Source organism: Salvelinus sp. IW2-2015, unplaced genomic scaffold (assembly GCF_002910315.2).
Source record: "Salvelinus sp. IW2-2015 unplaced genomic scaffold, ASM291031v2 Un_scaffold2730, whole genome shotgun sequence".
NCBI classification, from domain to species: Eukaryota; Metazoa; Chordata; class Actinopteri; order Salmoniformes; family Salmonidae; genus Salvelinus; species Salvelinus sp. IW2-2015.
The window spans coordinates 5803-14426 of NW_019944034.1; positions in this window are offsets into that span (position 1 = coordinate 5803).

The following is an 8624-nucleotide window of genomic DNA, read 5'->3' on the forward strand; positions in this document are numbered from 1 at the left end:
AGCGGCAGATGAAACATGTTTTAGTAGTGGTTTACTTAGAGATGTGGACTCTCATTCTACTAGGGCAGATGGCACACGGAAACATGTTTTAGTAGTGGTTTACTTAGAGATGTGGACTCTCCATTCTACTAGGGCAGATGGCCCAAGAACATGTTTTAGTATGGTTTACTTAGAGATGTTGGACTCTCCATTCTACTAGGGCAGATGGCAAGGAACATGTTTTAGTAGTGGTTTACTTAGAGATGTGGACTCTCCATTCTACTAGGGCAGATGGAAAACTGTTTTAGTAGTGGTTACTTAGAGAGTGTGGACTCTCCATTCTACTAGGGCAGATGCACACGGAAACATGTTTTAGTAGTGTTTACTTAGAGATGTGGACTCTCCATTCTACTAGGGCAGATGGAAACATGTTTTAGTAGTGGTTTACTTAGAGATGTGGACTCTCCATTCTACTAGGGCAGATGGCACACGGAAACATGTTTTAGTAGTGGTTTACTTAGAGATTGTGATTTACATTCTCAGAGACTCAGAGAGTGAGTGTCTGACACAACAATATTAACTCCACTAGTTCATCTTCCTTTCAGAGGCATCAGGCGTTTTACATCATACACTTAAATACAGTCTTCTAGTTGACCGTCCGTCTGTTCTCATCACAATGAGGTCATAGAGAACCTGGAATCCAAAAGGTTTGGAGATCAAACCATTTTACAAACCAGAGCATCAATATATTCCAAGGCAGACAGAGAGAGGGAGGGGGACAGGGTGCATCCTGGGTACCTTCTGACGGATGCCAGAGAGGTGGTAGCTCAGCACTCCTACCCAATAAAATATTATAATTAAATGAATAGGGGTGTGGTCACCACACACACTGTAGTGAGACACTGGATCCTCTTCCATGAAACTCCCTAAAGAGGTGCTGAGATCCTCCGCATAAAACAAACCACGGGTCCTAATGAACGAGTGTAGCCGAGGTAGCCGAGGATGTGCCCGACTCAAACCTCAAAACATCACACGTGCTTGATGTTTCATTTTAACCATTCATATTTCAGACGGTAATCAGACCCAATGAACTGAGCCATCAGAATAAGTCCGATAAGAGGATGTTTCAACAGAGTCTAAAACAGAAGAGGGCATCTCTAGTGTAACTGTAGGGAGGAGGCTAACTACAATAAACGTGCCTTTGTTCACAATGTTCTTGCCTAAAAATACAGGCAATGTAAGTAAATCATTTATGTAGAACTTCATTAAATATGATTGAATTTCCCCAGTCACGAGGATGACTCAGCTATGACTCAACTCTGCTCCAGGAGTGTTCTGATGTTTCCCGGCTCTCCTGTCACCTGTCTGGCTACTGGCTACAGCCGCTGCTCCACCTGCCACTCTGGGCCAATGGCCAGTCAGAAGTCAGACTTGCTGCGGTCCCAGGCTCTAGTCCTGGACACCACATCACACAGTCACAGCTGACGGAACAGCCGACAGCACATAGCAGCTTTACAGCGATCCCCTGCTTAAAGTATGCTGCTCTAGTCTGCGATTCCACAGGTCTCCATCCATCCTCTCTGGTGCCAGGAGCCAGGAACAAACCCTGGTATGGAGCTGTCATCTGGGCTGCGGCTGCTGCCTCTCATCTCTGGCTCTGCTCCAGGATTCACTTTCTCTATTGTTCTCTCTCTCCCTCTCGTCTTCCCCTCTCTCATCTCGCTCTATACCTTTCTCCCCCCCTCCATCTGGTCTCTAGTAGTAACATGAGTGGGCTCYCTGCCATCACCACTGTGTAAACAGATACCAGGAAGTTCCCCAAGTGAAAACTAAGCCTGATCCAAGATGATGCAGGAGGAAACCCAACACTAACTCACTCATCCCAGTCACACTGACTGGCACCAGRGCAGCACTCAGTCCTGACCGTTACTACCCACAGCACCCAACATAATAATAATGAGCTAGTGTTAGTGCTGTATACTGGTATTGGTCATTTCAGGCAGAAGATACCAGTTGAAAAGGAGTGTGCAGTGTTTCTAAATATTGAACTGTGTTATTTCCACCCAAGCTTGCAGCCTGCAGGTAAAACAGTATGTTTCAAATAGTAGAGAAAAAAAAGAAAGTGACAATTCTAATTCCATCAGAGTTCCTGAACTTTGTCTCCACCTTCTGGTTACAKTGTGCCACTGCAACACTAGTGGGACAGGCAATGCATAAATCAACATAAATCAGGTCAAGAGGAAGGATGCTAACTTCTATAAACCTGTCAAACTCACATTAAAGAGGACAACCATATCCCAATAAAATTAAAATACATTTTAAAACTATTTTCCAGACGTTGACATCAGGTACATTTTAGGTGATGAATGAAAGGTGAAAATAATGTATTTTCCCGGACATTGAAATCAGGTGCATTTGAAAATACGTATTTTTCGGTCATTGATTCCATGGCCAAATTTCAACTGCTATACATTCTCAATTATAATAAGTAAGCATTATATTACAGGCATCACAAGACTTGTCTGAAGGTCCCATGGTACCAGTTGAAAAAAATGGAGGTATGGAGACTGTTTAGTGCAAAAAATAAGGGGTTAAATACATGTAAAAAAATAAATATTTAAAAATCCTGATCTTTCTTCTCAACTCCAAAACATAAAAAACATGTTCCCTATCTGGCACACACCAGATTTAACATTCACATTGTACCAATCCTCTTTTAAGGAACAGGCTTCTGAGGGAAATTTGCTGACAGTTTTCATGTATGGATAATCTGGAATTGTAAAAAAGATTGAGGCAAACTTTCTTCTTTACTTTGAAGTCCCCAGTCCAGTTAATGATTCTGCAAGGTTAATGGAATATGGCCACAGTCACACATACCAAACCAGACAGGCGGGGGGGGGATTTGTCGGGAATTTTGCCAGGACTTTTATCATGTTAATGATATCTGAGTGACTAACAAAATCAATGGGGGCCCTGGAGGTCAGGGCCCCTGGACACATGCCTGTGTGCCCAGTTGGTATTCGGCCATGATTACTACAAGTTTAGATAGCTGGCTAGACTAATTTACCAATCTAAAAATGGTTAACTAACATGGATAATTGCGTGACTATCAGGAGCTGACATAACAAGAGAGAAACTGTTGATGCTCAACACAATGTAGAACTTGCACCTTGTGTATTCTACTCTTCTAACGGTCAACAGGAAGTGGAGACCCCGACTGAGTTCTGAAAACAATTCAATAACTTTGGTCTGGTTATGTATGTCTCTATTGCTGGCGCGGCTCTGGCTGGATCATAGGGGTCAAACATAAAATAAAGTACTTGGCATGAAGAGGCAAAGTGTGGTTAAAATATTCCTACCTTCCCCAACATACTGCATGCTGGTGTTCCTGTGTAACAGTATAACTTTAGTCCGTCCCCCCGGGGCGAACCAGGGACCCTCTGCACACATCAACAACAGTCACCAACGAAGCATCGTTACCCATCGCTCCACAAAAGCCGCGGCCCTTGCAGAGCAAGGGAACAATACTTCAAGGTCTCAGAGCGAGTGACGTCACCATTTGAAACGCTATTAGCGCGCACACCGTAACTAGCCTAGCCATTTCACATCCGTTACACATGCACAAGGCCAGGGTTTACCTCTAGTCAGGAAAAGCTCCTGTCCCTAATGATGAAATACTATATATATATATAATATTAAAACCAGTGAAATAGCCAGTCAAATTTTAATTGTGTACTTTTAGAATCAACCTTTCTGCACTGTATAGTATTGTTTTATCCATGGTTGAATGACGATGTGTTTGGACACATTCTCTAGGCCCTTAATGTTAGTTCCATGACCCTAAACAAACATTCTCTCACCACAAGCATCAGGTATTTATGACTTATGAGGTTGCTGATCATATCGTCGTACCTCAAATATCTTCCAGAAGGATGATGGACAATCAAAGGTTGGTTGATTCTCTGATATGGTTTTCTTCTTCTCAGAGGTTATTTGGGAGATCTTCCAATAACTCTTCATGCAGTCTCTTTCCAACGTCAACAACAGTGGGACTGAAATGTATGTCAAATATCTAGGTTATGTGAAGATCCTGTGGTGTGCCTTGACAAATCATTAATGTTGGATTAGGTGGGGATTGGATAGTGGATCTGGAAAACTTGCTGATCACGAGCATTTTGTCAAGAGAGTGCACAGCTGAATCACTGCTTTCTTTTATGAGCAACTTAGTATAATGTAAGGATTGTCCTTTATAAGCTTTATGGATCATTAGGGTGAATGCTTTGGTTTTAAATGAATTCAACATTATACATTGTTGTTAGGAGGCGCCACAGACTGCAGATTTAACACCGCTTGTCTACTAACTCATCTTGGCGCTGGCACTCCTCCAGAACGCATAGCGTGGGACAGTCACTCATTTAGCAGTTTTTCCATGCCAACTCTCAGCACAGACAGACCGGTGGTATACTACGGTGCGCGCACACACAAACACACACACACTCTAGTCTACACATATTCCACACACACACTTCAGACGCTCGTGTTACGCGGACTCCACTAGATTCAGTAGCAGCTGGCGCTGCGAACTCAAGTCAACAAGAGGAAACATCACAGATCGTGACATCCTCGGGAGTCGGCTCCGTTACACATCCGTACTCCACTCGCATACTCAGACAGCAAGGACACTGTCGGGACAGCTTCAGTTTTAGTGTCTACCTTTTGCCAACTTTCTACAAACAACAAGAAGAATTGAAACAAGATTTTGATAGTATTTTTCAGTGCGTGTTGGAGCGCCTATATCTTATCTCTGTGGCATGTTGTAGCGCACCGCCAGAGGAAGACAGCGACCATACACGGTGGGTACCTTTATAAACCTCCGCTGTGTAGCTTATAAACTTGATTTGCCTAACGTTAGTGGTGGCTGTCAACTCCGTCTGTAGCCATTATAAAGTTGTCTATGATACGTGCCTTGTTTATAAATAGATTGAATATATACCGAAATAGCGATGCAACACCAGAGCGTAGCATAGACTGTCCAGACTGTCTCGGGGACTGTAGGTGTGCGTCCTCAGCGTTCGGAGAGAGGTGAGACGTTGGCGGTTCAGGGACGCGGGACAACCCGTATGTCCATAGACCTTGTCTTTGTATCTTTTAGAGGGGACATATTGATAGACTGTTGACATTTTGACAATCTAAACGTGTTGGATGACAGAGATTGATGGAGGAGGGAGACAGTTGACGAACTCTGGGACTGGCAGAGACACCTCAGGGCTTCTATCTCTTCTCCATGTATGGTGAAGGTCAGGTTATTTATTTATTTCACCTTTATTTAACCAGGTCGGCCAGTTGAGAACAAGTTCTCATTTACAACTGTGACCTGGCCAAGATAAAGCAAAGCAGTGCGACACAAACAACACAGAGTTACACATGGAATAAACAAGCGTACAGTCAATAACACAATTACTTTTTTTTTTAAACGTCTATATCCAGTGTGTGCAAATGGCGTGAGGAGGTAGGCAATAAATAGGCCATAGTAGCGAAGTAATACAATTGAGCAAATTAACACTGGGGTGATAAATGAACAGATGATGATGTGCAAGTAGAAATACTGGTGTGCATAAGAGCAGAAAAGTAAAATAACAGTATGGGGGTGAGGTAAGTAGATTGGATGGGCTGTGTACAGCTCAGCGATCGGTTAGCTGCTCAGATAGCTGATGTTTAAAGTTAGTGAGGGAAATATAAGTCTCCACTTCAGCCATTTTTGCAATTCGTTCCAGTCATTGGCAGCAGAGAACTGGAAGGAAAGGCGGCCAAAGGAGGTGTTGGCTTTGGGGGTGACCAGTGAATATACCTGCTGGAGCGTGTGCTACGGGTGGGTGTTGCTATGTGACCAGTGAGCTGAGATAAGGCGGGGCTTTACCTAGCAGGGACTTTGGTCGGTACAAGGGTGATGGAGGTCTAATTTTTTCTACTTCAACTTGATTTGATTAGAACAAACTTGAATTGATAAAAAAAATGTAAAGAAGTAAAAAATTAGCAAATAAAATAGAGGTATTGGATAGAGGATATGAACCTGGTTTAAAGGAAGGGTTGGGTAGAGATACGAACCTGGTTTGAGGGAAGGTTGGGTAGAGGATATGAACCTGGTTTAAGGGGAAGGGTTGGGTGAGGATATGAACCTGGTTTAAGGAAGGGTTGGTAGAGGATACCACTACAACCAAGTTTATGGTAAGGGTCCTTGGAAAGGGGTAAATAACTTGATTAAAAATAGAAAGTAGGGATGGAAACTTATTCTTCAGGATACTGGAAGGGGATGGTGGTTTGTGATTTTTGAGTGGTGGGATGAATGGTTGTGGTTATTGTTGATTTTGTTTGGGAGACAGTCAAGAGGGACAGTACCTTTTTATATGGGGGACACAGGTAGATCTCCGGTCTGGATTGATCAATACTGCCATGTCGTCAATGAGAATGAAACTTAGTGAATGTGTATGCTGTAGGTTATGTGAGAACGAGCACCTGTACAGGTCAAGTAGAGTAGGGTCATCTGAGGGAATTATTGACATAATATGACTGTTAGGCCTGTATCCCCACTGCCTGAAAACAGCATCCCAGTAAGCATTTTGTGTCTTTTTGACATCTCTTTTTGATCCTCAGTCTTTTTTAAATATTTTTTTAAATTTCAACCCCCAGGGATGTTGAATTTAGGTTCGGACCAAATCTGAACCAATCATAGACATCTATGTTTCACAAGTTTGGACAGTAGTTACAGTACCTTAGTACAGAAAAGTAAAAGTATACTGTACTGTATGTACTCTACTGAACTGTACTGTACTCTACTGAATTAAACTGTACTGTACTGTACTCTACTGAATTAAACTGTACTGTACTCTACTGAATTAAACTATACTTTAATGTAGTGTACTCTAATGTACTGAATTACTCTACTGTACTCTATTAATTAAACTCTACTGTATGTACTTGACTGAATACAACTACTGTCCTTACTGTACTGCATTCTACTGCGTTCTACTGTGCTCTACTGTGCCGTACTCTACTGTGTTCTACTGTGCCGTACTCTACTGTGTTCTACTGTGTTCTACTGTGCGTACTCTACTGTGTTCTACTGTGTATACTGTGCCGTACTCTACTGTGTTCTACTGTGCCGTACTCTACTGTGTTCTACTGTGCTGTACTGTACTGTGTTCTACTGTGCTAAACTGTTGCCGTACTCTACTGTGTTCTACTGTGTTCTACTGTGCCGTACTCTACTGTGTTCTACTGTGTTCTACTGTGCCGTACTTATGTGTTCTACTGTGCCGTTACTCTACTGTGTTCTACTGTTCCGTACTTACTGTGTTTCTACTGTGCCGTACTCTACTGTGTTCTACTGTGCCGTACTTTACTGTGTTCTACTGTGCCGTACTCTACTGTGTTCTACTGTGTTCTACTGTGCCATACTTTACTGTGTTCTACTGTGCCATACTCTACTGTGTTCTACTGTGTTCTACTGTGTTCTCTGTGCCGTATCTACTGTGTTCTACTGTGCGCGTACTCTACTGTGTTCTACTGTCGTACTCTACTGTGTTCTACTGTGCCGTACTCTACTGTGTTCTACTGTGCCGTACTCTACTGTGCGTTCTACTGTGCCGTACTCTACTGTGTTCTACTGTGCCGTACTCTACTGTGCCCGTACTCTACTGTGCCATACTCTACTGTGTTCTACTGTGCGTATCTACTGTGCCGTACTCTACTGTGTTCTACTGTGCCGTACTCTACTGTGCGCGTACTCTACTGTGCCGTACTCTACTGTGGTTCTTCTCTGTGCCGTACTCTACTGTGCCGTACTCTATTGTGTTCTACTGTGCCGTACTCTACTGTGTTCTACTGTGCCGTACTCTACTGTGTTCTACTGTGTTCTACTGTGTTCTACTGTGCTGTACTTGTACTGTGATGTTCCAACTTGTGAAACAGCCTAGACGTCTATGATTCGTTCAGATTTGGATCTGGTCCGCACCAACCAAACTTGTTTGGGGGCGGAGCTTATTAGAATAAATTCCAGCATGCTATGCAGGTGTTTGTTTTTACATTTTGGTCATTCAGCAGACGCTCTTATCCAGAGGAACTTACTGCATGTGATAGATAAGAGCAATAATATATATTTTGTTGCATTCTTCAGTTGGTTCTCTTCCTATTAAAATCTGTCTGACCGGGGGGAGAGGGGGGTTCTACGAAGCTGTATGGAATTGTTTTAAGAAGGTCGTACCAAGGATCATTTAGCGGTTTGATTAGAATTTTAAGACCACTTGAAGTATATATACTTTTTACCTTACTGCTATTAGCCCATTCAAACGCATTGAATAACAGATTCACTACATGGAACAACAGATGGTCATTACTGCTATTAGCCCATTCAAACGCATTGAATAACAGATTCACTACATGGAACAACAGATGGTCATTACTGCTATTAGCCCATTCAAACGCATTGAATAACAGATTCACTACATGGAACAACAGATGGTCATTACTGCTATTAGCCCATTCAAACGCATTGAATAACAGATTCACTACATGGAACAACAGATGGTCCGCAAATAATGATGAAAGGAAGTTTGTTCTGAAGTGTCTGTCCAATATCTGAGAGATAT